Source organism: Cryptomeria japonica, chromosome 1 (assembly GCF_030272615.1).
Source record: "Cryptomeria japonica chromosome 1, Sugi_1.0, whole genome shotgun sequence".
Classification (NCBI taxonomy): domain Eukaryota; kingdom Viridiplantae; phylum Streptophyta; class Pinopsida; order Cupressales; family Cupressaceae; genus Cryptomeria; species Cryptomeria japonica.
In genome coordinates this window covers 254,057,395-254,072,740 of record NC_081405.1, presented here as the reverse complement: position 1 = coordinate 254,072,740, position 15,346 = coordinate 254,057,395, and positions in this window count along the sequence as shown.

The following is a 15,346-nucleotide window of genomic DNA, read 5'->3' as shown; positions in this document are numbered from 1 at the left end:
AACTTCTTCATGCTTTCGTGATTCTTCATGCTCGTCTATTGTTCCTATCTTTTGGAACATTCTTTTTTGGAGGCTTCTTAGTCCTTCACTTGTGTATCTCTTCTTGGAGAGGAGTTTTTTTCCCAAAGGGTTTTCTCCTTTTCTCTACTTTACAGAGATTTCATTGTACTTTGGTACCTCACCAAGCTTTCTTGTCGGGACCCATTTTTTGCTTTCATGCATCTAGTCCTTAGTTTTTTAAGCTTCTCCCTAACTTCATCTTAAGGGGCGGTGTTGGAGTAATAAGGTTCTTTTCTTAATTAATTAAATCTTATTGATTTATTAATTAAGTCACCTTGTACTTTATTTTCACTTAAGCTAAATTTAGGAAGCTAAACGTAGGCCCATTAATAATTAATTCATTATTAATTATTAATTGTTTTTAGGGTTTTTACTTTTAGGTTTTGATCTCCTTTTATAAGGATTGATCCATTTGTAATCCTTACCAACCAATCTGATTATTATTATTGCATTTATTTTGCTCTAGTTTTTCAAAGCAACCTTTATGTTTTGTGTGAAACTTCCATTGTTGTTACAAGTTATTTGCATATAGGTGTTCACTAAGTTATGTGAGGTTGTATTTCACAAATTTAACAACATTTTGGTTAAAAATCTGGGAAAGTATGCATTATTATAAAAATTATACAACCTAGTTTATTTATAGTTATTTAAAAGAATGCTAGTATGCAAAAAGGAGTAATAATACTCTAGCTCTTTGAACATGGGACAATATTTGTTTGGGGTTTTCTTAGAATATTGAATTACGAATTATTGATATTGTAGTGTGTTTTTCTTTAAGGTGGATAAAAATTAAGAATGTCCTACCTCAAAATATATGGTTTCTTCCTATTAGAATATAATGTTATTAGGTGTCATATCCTTATAATATTTTTAATATTATTTTATTATAAGGTTATATAATATATGTTTCATTAAGTATAGGTAATTTAAAATAATTATAATTTGTACTTCTTCCTCCCATCCAAGAGGAAGTAATAATGGCAATTCTATCATTTATCACCCTATAGAATAATTAAGAACTTCTGGGTGGATGAGAAGATATCTAGTTGTGTGGGAATTGTAGTTATTTTGTAGTGTAGTAAATGAATAATATGAGTGGGTAGAAGCTGGGCATGATCTAGTAGAAATGTCCTTGAATATCATAAAAGGAAAATAGAATCAAATGGATCAAAATCTATACATCTAGAAGCAGTGAGTGGATGAGAATCCAAAATTATTCAATCATCCTTTTGGGTCATGCTAAATGGATGGGTCAACTTGATTGATGATTGATAAATTGATATATTTCATTCCCACCCATTGGTTTTCACCCATCTTGAGTAGATCTACCTCTTTTTTATTATTTATAAATTGTAGCTTTGACTAGGTGAGACTAATACCTTTTTAGGTATTTATATAATAGGTTTCTCCTATGTTTAAGGAAGTTCCCTCGCGAGGAGGATGGGTATTTGAATATTAATAGTGAAATATACCAATATTGAAAAGAGGTATTATTGACCATTAGAAGTAAAGTGAAGTGTTTCTATAAGTTTCCTCTATGTTTTAATAGACTATTTTATATTTTTATAATAATGAAATGATACTTTATGGACTTTTTTTTTACATAGAAGGGTTTTCCCATGTATATATTTTGTAATGTATTTAATGTGTGTATCTTATAACTTTCATTTTATTTATTTCATATTTGTTTGTAATGATTAATAACCCAAGCTTGTAATTTCTAGCATAATGTCTTAGAATATTAAGAAACACTAGACATTTTTTATAGGTGATATTTGAACAGTGTAATTAAAAGTTTCATAACAATTTTATTCATATTGGAACCATTTTCATTATAAGAGTGGATCTTTCTTTTCTTTCACCATTTCTTAGATCATTGCCCTCATTTATAGTTGAAGGACATTTTGTTTTTAGAAACATTGAAATATTTTTTAAAAATTCATGACCTTTATTTCTATAAGAGTTACAAACCTTATTTCAAAAAGAATCACAACCCCTATTAAAAGTACATGGATAAGAAATAGTAAAATCTAAATTTGTATTTAAATGTTGGCATTATACACTCAAATGAGAATGGTTGATGTTGTCATTGATGGAAACCAATTGGTAACAAGGTTCAACAAGGTTTCACAGTTTCTACCGGCAATAGACTTCACCTACCGGCACCGACAGTCACTACAAGGGTTATTCACACTGGCAATAGATTTTATCGGCAGTCCAAGCTGACATGGAAATGATATTGTTTATGCAAAATGTATTGTAATGTAATATTATATTTGTTTGGCCGACATGATGTATTGTACAGACATATATGTATGAGATCTTGTAGGTCATTTGAAATAGAAAAGAAAGTATGTGTCGAGGTATGTATGTAAGTGGTATATGAGAGAAAATAATTGTATATGCATTTTGATGTAATTATTTAAAGAGCGAATAAGAAGGAGAGCAGAGCGAAGACTATTTACCAACAACGTTTTGGTAGAGGTATTAGACGGAGCTTAAACTGGTACTGAATCCAGCATTGTAGATGCTATTTTGAAGGAGTACATTGTTATTGGATTTAACCATCCAATTGTGTAGTCAATGGGACTCCATTTTGTGTTGAGCAATGAGCTCTAGGCAGTTGGCCTTCCTGCATGTGAAGGCCCCTATTGTACTAAGTAATATTTATTCATATTGGTCAGTGAGTAAATATTGTGGGCCACAAATATCATCGAGGTTTTTTCCTTACCAGGTTTCTTCACCAAAAATACTAGTGTTATGGTTTGCATTGATGCTCATTCTTTTGTTTCTCTTTGCTGCAATTTTATTTGCTTACCGGTATATTAATTTGGGTTGTAAAGTTGCAAATAAGTTTAAATCTTTCATCCACTAGTTAGACACTGATTCACCCCCCCCTCTCTCTCAATGTCTTTGGGACTAACCAAGTATCTAACAATTGGTATCAGAGCCTCGTCCTCTATTTGTAGAAACCTAATAGCTTGAGGAAGATTTTGAAACTGGTACCGATGGAAAGTTTGAGACAACAATTGGAAGGAGCGCTTGATGATTTTGATGTAAAAAAATTGAAGAATATTAAACTGGAAGATGAACTCAGATCTGCTTGAGAATTCATCAAAGCACTTCAAGAAAACTCGGTCATAGCAAAGAATAAGAGAAAATAATTACATGTGCAACTGCAAAACCAAGATGATGAAGAAAAGGAAACTCTTAGAGATATTGCAAAGAAAATGAGACAAGAGAACAGTAACATGAGGAATGAGATGGAAGATTTAACCATGAGACTATGTAAGGATATTGAAGATAGAAAGAGGAATGAGGAAGATTTGGCTAGAAGACTTAATGAAAGATCAGATGAATCTGTAAGGCTTAGTTATGAAAATGATATGCTTAAAATAGATTTGATTCACATGCAACATGACAAAGAGGAACTTATGAGACAAGTTAGTACTTTGGAAAGTGAGTTGGTCACTGCAAATGAATACAAAGACAAATTCAAGAAGAGTTCAGACAAGCTTGATGATATGCTGAAAAGTGAAAAACCTGATGGAGAAACAGTTGGACTTGGATTTGAACATGGAGAAAGTTTCGAAACTGCAAATAATCATGATCACAGCAAATAGGTAAGGCAACCTAATGCTTGTAAATTCAATGGAAAATGCTTTAATTGCAACAAATTTGGTCATAGAGCAAATCAGTGCATATTTAGGAATAATCAGAATATAAACTTACCCACCAGTCAATGTTCCAAATGCAATAAAAATGGTCATAACTCAAATAATTGTAGAATGAATGTGAAATGCTATGTTTCTGGTAGATTTGGACATCTATCTAATCAATGTAGAACTCAAACCGGTCAATGTTATGGAAAAGTTATTCAAAGAAACAATGTAACCTGTTATGCATGCAACAAGATTGGGCATATTGCAAGATTTTATAGAAGCAAGAATGTACCAATGAACAACAGAGGATCTAATAACAATGGAAAAGAAAAGGTGAATGAAATCAAGCAAGAATTCACTAAACAATGGGTCAAGAAGAGAGATCAGAGAAATGATGATTCTATCTCTACACCGTTAAAATAGAGCATTCTTGCACCGGTAGGAGATTCTTCATCTATCTAAGGAATAATCCTTAGGGGTAAGGTAAATAATTGAAGATCATGCATTTACCCCCAGTTGGTGATAAGAAGTCACATTTCTTCTTTACCAGCAAATATGTTGAATATTCACTTCACGGGCGAAGCATTTATTATGGTTGTAAGTTAACTTGTTGGTTATAAAGAACTTGAATTTATCATTTTGACTCACCAAGCATTCAAGCATTTGAAGAGCACGAAAGTTGAGCACCGACATTCTAGAGGCGAAGCAACAAAGGTTTTTCAGGGCATCCAAGGTTTTCACTTGTATTCGACAATCAAAGCTATTTATCTTACGAAATGGCTTCTTCATCCTCTTTTCCTGAATTCATTGCAAACCCTACTATTGTGGAGAATATCAAGCATCCTAGACCTATCTTCAAGATAATCCCTAAGATAGAAAAGTTGGATGACTCCATTGGTGCATTTTCATAAATTCCAAAGGGAGATGCATTTGTTGAAGACCCTAGGGCATACATTCACTGTAAAATTGAAGATTTAGGGTCTGAGGATTTAAATAACATGTTCATGAATGTTATCATTGACAAACAAGATATAATAAAACCAAAACACAAGGTCATTGAAGATTTAGGGTTCATTGACATCCTTCACATGCCTGAATTTTTAGATGAGATTGTATGTTATGTTCTTGGCAGAGTACACGGTGAATTTTTGTGGCTAGACTCAGTTTTCAAAATCACTAAGGAAGCAATTAGGGTTGTTACTGGTTTACCTTCTACTAGCACTAGGCCTGATAAGAAAAAGAAAATTCCAAACAAATAGGTTATGAACTTAACTGACGCAACATCAGATAACAGATCACTTAGGGTTAGGGATATAACCGATAGCAATGTTAAATATGCAAGTATGGTTATTGGATACAAAGTTTCTCATACTAATAGGCTGAATTCCATTTCAAGGTTATGCATTCATAGTGCCTATGAGATGATTATGAATAATGCTAAAATTGACATCTGTGAATAGCTGAAAGATGAACTGTTAGAAAATTTGGATAAAATTAAATGTGATAAAAAGGGAATGTTCAAGTTTGGGAATTTTATTGTATGCTTAATGCTATATTTCTCAAAGAAGATTCCCGATATTAGACACAAGGACTTTGCCTATGATATTTTTGTTGGAAAACAGATTAAGGAGGCAATTACCAATATAGGTTCAGATGGTGTCTAATAGGTAAAAGAATACTTCAAGGACTTTCAAGCTAAAATGAGGCAAAGGGAAAGGATTCCCCAAAGCATTGTTGACAAATATGACAAACAGATATGCTTTGTTGTAAAAAGAGATGAAGTATGGATGGAGGCAGTTAGACCTAGAACCATCTGGATAACTAAGATGGGTTATGAAGATGATTCAAATATTCTGGAATCTTATGCCAAGATACTCCTAGATGCTCCATCGGAACCGACAGAAAAGATCTTTGACACTGCAGAAACTATAGAGAGTGATGTTACTATGCAAAAGAAGAGGAAGAAAAGAGACAAAGTAATAAAACATGCTTTGAAGTTTGTTGAAGTTGTTAAAAAGGCATTGCTAAAACTTGATCTGATGAAAGGTGTTGCTCAACAAGAAAGAAAATCAGAACAACAACCGGTAACACATATTTCTCCTATGGCTACCTCATTCGATTCTGACAATGACAAGGTTGTAGAATTCAAAAGGGTGGAAAGGAAGAAAATAAAACCCTCACCGGCACCTGCTTCATCACCGAAGAAATCAAAAACACTTAGAAAGAAACAACAAGTTGTGAGAGAGCCTAGTGGTCAAAAGAAGAAAGTCACACCAAAGAAGCAACCAGAACAAAAGGTATCCGATACTCATTCACTGGTAGAACTTATAAATGAAATAACTCGAGAAGGAAATCTCGATAATGTTAGTAAGTTCTATCATTCTTTTATTGATTCTAATAAGGATACCATTGAGGAGAGCATTATTTTGTATTTGGATATATATAAGAAGGTTCTTATTGAGGTTATATATGTTCTTCCTAATGATCTCTACTTGAGACTCGAAGCAAAGAGAATGTCCATTATGGAGTTAGATAAGAAACTGAAGGTTGAGGCTCTATTGGTAGTTCATCCTGTTAAGTCTAAGCATGAAATAGATGATTTAATATCTGAAGCTAACAAGACTATTTTTGTGAGTGGTCACCGACAAGTTAGTCTTATGGCCAATAGAGTAAAAGAGATTGTAGATGAAACAACGGATAAGTGGGATATATTATTTGTTGAGAAGGAGAAAACGGAAGAGAAGGATAGACAGAAAGTTGATAAATGATTTACCAAAGTATATCAGAAAGCAGATAAGGGTAAGACTAAGGTTGGTAGTGTACCTGATATCATAGTTAAGAACAACTTACCGCCAACGACACAAGACACCCCACTGGTAGTAGCAGAGGCACCAACAAAAATGCAAAATGAGATTGAAAAGATATCAGAGGAAGTGAAAGAAAATGATATTTATCCTGAGTCAAACATTTTATTCACAATGAATGTTGACTCTCAGGACATCAATATTGTAATGGATAAGGAAATTGTAGAGGAAAAGAAATGTGAAGCTATAAATGTTGAGATCTCTGAATCACTGGTCAAGACTATTGACACTTAGCAAAATATTGAGATACCGACAGAAGCAGAAAAAGAACCAGAACAGACACAATCTGAAATGGTAGAGAATAAGAATGAGAACAAGAATGAAAATAAGGAAGATGAAGTGGATAAAGAAGAGGTTAAGATAACTGAACAGGTATCTGGAGAAGAAAAGAAAATTATTGCAGAACCTGGCACTCCTCCCAGTACTTCTACTATGGATTACAGACCGACAAATGCCACTGATGTATTACTAGATTTCATTTAAAGAAAATAACAGAATGCAATGCCTTAGCATTTAAGGCTATTGATGATTCTTTACCAATTTTGCAGATGATTGCACCGGCATGCAAGGTTGATCACATTGTTGGGTCTATAGGTGAATTGGACACATTGTCTAAATTCATTTCTTCTAACATTCAAACTGTAGATAAGATAAATGAGGAGACCATTCAGGAAAGAGTTAATAAGGAGAAAGATGAATTCTATGATAAAATAATAAAGGATTGTATAGGACAGATTGATTCATTGTTACCGACATTGAATTCCACCATTTTGGAATACAAGGAATTGTACCAGGAAGCCTGCAAACCTCACTATCTAACAGAAGATATTGATGAGCAAATAAGGAAAACACAGAAAGAGATTGATGACATTGCTGACAATATGATTGGTTCTTCGGAACTCACATCAGTTTTGGATCAAGAGATGGCTATTTATGAAGAGAAGATTGAGAAATTGGAAAGAGAGAAAGCAAGGTTGAAGATGAAAACCTAGGAGTTCAAGAACAAACTTGGTCCTAGATTGGGTAACTTGTTAACACACCAGAATGAGCTATCTAAGGCAACTATTCAAGGGAACAGATCACCAGAGCAATAGATGCATTATCTCACTGGGATGATCTGATAGACAAAGACTGTAATTTTTGACAATACAAAGTTTTTGCAAAGTCTTAACTTGGTTTTGGCAGACATTTTTCAGATTGTACATAATCGACTACAAGTTTCTAGGTAAATTTTGAATTTTTGATACTTTTGACATCCTTTGTCATTGATGTCAAAGGGGGAGTGGTGTAATGAGAAAAATATACAGAAGGAGATCACTTGCTTAGGGGGAGCACTCTCAATTTTTGGACTTCAAATTTTGGATATCAATTTTGCTTTTTCTCATGAGTGTTGCCATCGATGCCAAAGGGGGAGATTGTTGGCATTATATACTCAGATGAGAATGGTAACAAGGTTCAACAAGGTTTCACAGGTTCTACTAGCAACAAACTTCACCTACCAGTGCTGGCAGTCACTACAAGGGTTATTCACATCGGCATCTGTCTACACCGGCAGCAGATTTTACCGACAATCCAAGCCGACTTGGAAATGATATTGTTTATGTGAAATGTATTGTAATGTAATAATATATTTGTATGGCCAACATGATGTATTGTAAAGACTTATATATGTATGAGATCTTGTAGGTCATTTGAAATAGAAAATAAAGTATGTATGTAGGTATGTGTGTAAGCGGTATATGAAAGAGAATAATTATATATGCATTTTGATGTATTTATTTTAAGAGCGAATAAGAAGTAGAGCAGAGCGAGGACTATTTACCAGCAAGGTTTTGGCAGAGGTATCAGACAGAGCTTAAACCAATACTGAATTCAGCATTGCAGATGCTAGTTTGAAGCAATACATTTTTATTGGATTTAACCATCCAATTGTGTAGTTAGTGGGACTCCATTTTGTGTTGAGCAATGAGCTTTAGGCAATTGGCCTTCTTGCATGTGCAAGCCCCTATTGTACTAAGTAATATTTATTCATATTGGCCAGTGAGTAAATATTGTGGGTCACAAAACCCACCAAGGTTTTTCCCTTAGCGGGTTTCCTTGGCAAAAATATCTGTGTTATGGTGTGCATTGATGCTCATTCTTTTGTTTCTCTGTATTGCAATTTTATTTGCTTACCGGTATAATAATTTGGGTTGTAAAGTTGCAAATAAGTTTAAATCTTTCATCCACCGGTTAGACACTAATTCACCCCCCTCCCCCTCTCAGTGTCTTTGGGACTATCCAAGTATCTAACATCAACACTTTTTTATGCATATGGCATATATTTATATAGCTCTTTATGCATTCTATTTACTCTAAATTGGAGGCATTAAATTTATTTCATAATGAGCATAGTAAACCAATCATCATAGTGAGCTTTTATATGACTCTTTTATTTTGTCTTAAATATTACACTATAAGCATTGACTTGTTTAGGTGACTCATTTAAAATCACACTAATAGATGGATCTTACTAAAGAAGTTAGTGTGATTTAGAAAAAGCAACCTAATCAAATCAGCTTAAAATGTGTTGTTCAAACTTGCCAAACGCCTCTCCCTTACTAAAAGTATTTAAGAAATTACTTTCAAAAAATAGCCAATAATTAGAAAAATCTCCAAACAGTGGTTAAATAAGATAGCCGTTTGCTCAAATTTGTGCATTATTATAAATAAAATTAGATTGTAAAGAGGAAGATTGGTGAGACCATTAAAAAAAACACTAAAGAATTATTGCATATATATTGTCTATGATGCCCCTACGATGCCTCTGCCCTCCCATCTGCTACAAGGTGACAAAACTGTACAAGAAATATCCTACCGAACTAGAGTATCAAAATTGATAATATTGACTTATGCACATGCACATGCACATGATTCTCCAGCAAACCAACTCAAGTCTGCCAAAACTGAGTTCTCATCTACATCTCAAAAGTGCGACTCGTTGTGAATACAAATTACAAACATGAAGAGATACTTCGCAGCCTTGGGCAGTTTCACACCACATTTATAAATCACGTTTATAAATTTTTCAAAAAAAGTGCTATCCAAAGATGTAAATCAAGTTTTCGTAATGTTTGCTTTATACCAAACCCGGTGATATAGAGTAATGAAATTTATCCAAGTGTAATAGTAGTAATATACGCAAAATGTAGACAATGACTACATATGAGCAACTCTGACCACATCTACTTTATTTTAACATATGCCATGGAAAGGGACTATTGTGCTCTTATTATTCAGCTTTTGGGTATATTTTTAGAAATTTTATTGGAAAGGAATCGTTGTAGGATGTCTTGTTAAAAACATTAATTGTAGATGGTAGTAAAAACTATCTGCAAGTAAATGGTGGTGTTGATTCTAATTATGTTCCTTTAGTAGCTCTCTTTTGTTTCTCATTAATAACAATTTATATTTTCTACAATTCTCATTCTTCTTTGATTAATTAGATAACTGATTTTTTATTAATTATAAAAATATAATATTAGTCTTAATTGATAGATTGTATGCTCACTAACTTGGTAAACAAAGTGAATTATAGTGAATAGACACCTTAAAAATAATGATAGTGAGCAAAGATCCTTATTAATATCTCAATATGAGAATATGATCTAAATGTCTAAATATGATTTATGTTTTGAGTATATTATAACCATCTTGATATGTATACTATGTATGATGTATGTATATGTATGTATATGATGTTTAGGTGGCTCATCTAAAATTACACTAATAGGTGGATCCTACTAAGAAGGTAGTATGCTTACAAATGAACCACCTAAAAAAAATATATATTAAAGTATATTTTTTACACTTACTAAAATCCTCTCATTGAAAAATTATTAAAAATTAATCAATAGTTGAAAAGATCTTTTTGATGGGCACTCCAAATAGCAGTTAAATCAAATGTCGTTTTGCCCAAATTTATACATTTTTAGAAATAAAATTACATTTTGAATGGGAAGATATATTTATTAGAGGGGGTTTAAATACCCAACTTGGTGTTTACAATTTTTATTATGCAATTAAATACCTAACTTTGTGATTACAATTTTTATTATGCAATTAAATACCCAACTTTGTGTCTTATCACACCAAATGTGTAGTTGATTTTTTTTTCCTTTTGGTAGTTCATACTTGTCAGACTATTTAGCCTTGATTCCTTCCACCTTTTGGGCAATCATAAAAAGAAATGCATATCGTAGCTTTCTAATTGAAATCACATCTTTTTATTCATTTTGTTCATCATTTAGATTAGGTTCCTCCTATTTTGACATATCCACAAACATTAGAGTACTTACAAAATTCCAAAATCATTGTAGAGCTTACACCATTGCACCATATTATTCTACAAACATCATTGTTGTAAATTATTTTCATATTGTGAGTGAATTCTCATTGTGGCTATTTTCCTACTCAGGGGTTTCCATGTAAATCTAGTGTTCATGTGTTTGTTGTACTTTATATTTTCATGATTAATGGTGGTTGTGATGATAGAATTGTGGAGGAAGTTTAAAGATTAGGATTTAATTATTTTGAGTTTTGGACTGATTGACCACCCCCTCAGTCCCGTGGTGTGTTCAATGGTAATAAGGTGTGGTTTTGCAAGCGGCCAACAATGTTGGAGTCATTTATACTGGTTTCTAATCTTAAAATTTTTTAAAATTCTACTTCGATTAGTATTGCAAAAACCGAGCCTAATATGACTAAAATAAATCTAATATAAATTGTTTAATACAAAAAGAAAGGCCCTCTAAATTATTGTTTTAGAGAAGTACATCTAATACAAACTATTTCGATAAGAGAAAAATTGATGAAAACTATACTCAACATAAAAATTATATTAAATCCTTTTGATTTATTGACTCATATTTAGTTTTTTTGTATTCAAATATGTGTTACAAATATTTTTAAAAATACTATAAATATAATATTCAAGGAAAAAGATTGTTGGTTTCCTAGAAATTCATTGAATCTGACATGCAACACTTAAAATAATATAAAGAAAACAATGATCAAATCCTTAACTATCCTAGTCTTAAACATTTATGTTTCAAGGTATAGTTTTTAGATGAAAAAAATCTTCTCTAAGTGATGAACAAAATGAAGAAAAAGGTGTGATTTCAATTAGAAAGGTATGATATGTAGTGCTTTTTATAAGGACCTACAGGGTATAGAGGATGCGGAATGTGTGTGTTTGGGTTTGGATAGAATAATGTGATACTTAGTACGGATAGAAAGTGTTTGCGTGAAATTTAGAATCTGCATATACAACACAAACACTCAATAGATCATTACATGCATGGGTAGTTGATCAAAATCAATAAATGTAAAACCATAACAAATCGACCTATCACCTCCTAAAAGATGCAAGTATAGATTTTTTCTCAGATTTGTCTAAGCAATACCAGTGACTTCACTACACCAAGAAGGAGGATTTAATCTATATGAATGCAAACTAGATGAATGCAAGATTAACAAATTAAGCTAAATTAATCTAAAATGATATGAGATACATGATTATATGCATGATTAATCTTAGATGCTTGAGATAAAAAATTACCATAGTAACGATGCATAAAACCTAGGATGCAAGGGGTATTTTGTGCTCCAAAATGAGTGGTATTTATAGGAATTCCAAGGCCAAAGCTTAGGTGGCAGGAATCGGCGTTCCATATTTGATCTAAAGATACCAAGGGCTAAGATTGGGGAAGTTGGAGAAGAGGTTGGAGGAAGGGACACTTGTCATCTTTGTGGTGACAAGTGTCAAGGAACCTTTCTCATGAGAGGGCAAGTGTCCAAGGGAGGAGACATGTGTCTCAAGGGGAGAATGTCCAACCCAGAAGATGTTAGGATGTGCAAGATAGGATAGGGTTAGTTAAACCCAGGATTAGATAGAATGGGTTAGGTTAGAGGGTGGTTAGGTTAGGTGGTTAGAAGTTAGGATCCAGGTGCTCATATTTGAATTTAGAAATTCAAATATTAGGAAAAAATAATTAATTTCAACAAATCATGATTTGATTTGTTTTAACTAAATATGAGATTAGAAGAGTGAATTAAAATCGGGGGAGGATTAATTAATTTAGATTAATTAATCAAAGGGGAATTATTGAAATGAACTTAATGAATAAATCCTTAGATTTATTTATAAGTAGATTGAATGGGGAAATTAATCAAATTATTTGTGAATTTAATTAATTGGGAAAGGTTATTAATTAAATAACTACGTATTTAATTAATTATCCTCAGACCATTTTTCGGTGTATACAACAACATCTTGAGAGTGAACTATGTAGCCAAGGCCATGATAATTGGCATTTCCTTTTTTATGAAGGGGTTTCAATATACCTTGTTCATGGATACCTAACCCTTTTCCTTGATAATGCATGTCATGAAATTTCTTTTTAGCAGTGAGATACTGGTTACTTTTGAAACATGATGCAAGTTTATTTTGAGGAGGACATGGTGTGGAGGGAATAATAATCTCATTAAGTAAATTGGATGAAATGAAAGTGGAGGACCCAAGTTGATAGGTAAGGGGTTCATGAACATCTTGGGTAGAGGTGATGGGATCTTTAGGGGGATTAGGATCATGGGGGTGATTTGGAGGGATGTTAGGATATTGATATGGATATGGAGGATTATCACATAGAGATGAAGGGATACTTTTATCTTGACATGGAGAAGGATCATTGGATGGAGCACAATGGGTGCTTTGCTCTTGATTTTTTAATAGGATCATTGGAAAGGATGAAAAGGATATTATGATATTTCTTAGGAAGTGGATTAATCATGGGACTTAGAAAGATAAAAAAAAATTCAGATGGAGAGGGGCCATCTTGGATGGAATAATAAGGTAATGGGGTTTCATTGTGAGATTATAGGGAGATGGGGTCTTGAAAAACAAATGGATGGAATAGGAAATCTTTGGGATCTTAATCTTGATTCACTTTATGACTTGTTTTCTCATGCTTTGATTTCTCTTAAATGCCATGGGGTATAAGTTTAAATATGCATGGGGAGTTCATTGATGAAGTCCATGTTTTGGCATTGTAGGACTAGATCTTCAATGGGAATTTCTTAAGTGGGTTTGATTGGAGATGGAGCATGTGGTGAAAATAGTTCTAGGTTTTTTGACTCATGGGAGGGATTGGTATCAAGAAGTAGATAAGGTTGGATTTATATAGTGGATAGTGCTTGGGGGTAAAACTAAAAGGTGCAATCATTGAATTCATTATTTGATGGAGATGGCAGGGATTTTTGTTATAAATATTTAGGGTATGAGAGAATGGTGGGAAAGATGGAGGATTTTTTTTGGGATAAGCCATTTATAGAAATACGTAGATGATTTTTATCATGCTTGGAAATAACATCTTCACACATGCCTAATTCCTCTTTAGGTGAATTATTAATATTTTATTCACTAGTAACATCACCTTGGTAATTTTGTTTTGATTTATTGTGAGTGTTTTCTAGAAAGAGGAAAACTTATGAGCAATTTTGAGTATTTATTTTAGGGATGGATGTGGGGACATGATTTGCTGATGTGGCTTGTTGGTATTGATGAAAGGTCATATCATGGGTTGTTTGACTGAAATTTTATGTGAAGGTTTGGTTTATTGAGGTATGCATGTGGATTGTTGGTTTGGTAGAATGTTATTTTGGAGGGTTTATCCTAGATGCTTCAACTTCCATAGCCATTTTGTCAAACCAATCCATAATTTTAGGGTTTGAGTTATATGTAATTGTGGAGAAGGTGTTTTGGTGTGGTTGTTGTTGAGGTATTTAGTTTTGTTGCAAGTTTTGGGATATGTGTAAGTTGGATTGATATGATTGATAGGTTGGCTATGATGGTATTGTCTCATATGCTCTTTAAACTAGAGGCACATATTATTTGAATTCTCTATGAAATTCTTGATGCAAATCCATGATGTTTATTTTGGAATCACCGCTACCGTTACACCAAAAGCTTGAGTTGTCGGTAAACGAGAGAGCGGCTAGAGACAAGAATCCATGGGAGGTGGGAGGAAGCCATGTTGCAAACCCCAAGGAGGTGTTGACCACCAAGTCAACAATCCCCCCCTTAGCACCGACTGAGGGTTCTGCACCGATGGAATGAAGGGGACCTCCTGGAATTCGAACCTGTAACCCAACACTTGGAATCACCGCTACTGTTACACCAAAAGCTCGAGCTATCAGTGAATAGGAGAGCAACCAGAGACAAGGATCCGTGGGAGGTGGCAGGAAGCCACGTTGCGAACCCCAAGGAGGTGTTGACCACCATGTCAATAGTTTGTTTGTAGATTTTGCAATCATGTTTCAACTACTTAAGGTCTTATTAGGTTGTTTTTTAATTTTCTTGTTTTTTTTTTTTATGGCTTTTTGAATTTTTATTATTTTTGGGAGATTTTTTATTAAATATGAAAACACACAAAAAGGAAATTGAAAAAAAAAAATACAAAAATAAAATCCTATGGCTTTACTTGGATGATGTTTCCCCTTTTGGTTGCAAATGGAGAAGGTTTCCTAAACATCCAAGCACATAAAAGACACCAACAAGACTACTCAAGTGAGAGTATCAATCCTTGCATATACAAGAAATGATCGCCAAAAGATTAAACTATAGGATTTACAATTTCAACTAGTGGTATCCTCTATATACCACAAGGGTACATTGAGGCCTAACTCCATGAAATGAAAGAGAATAATGCCAAACAGTTAGAG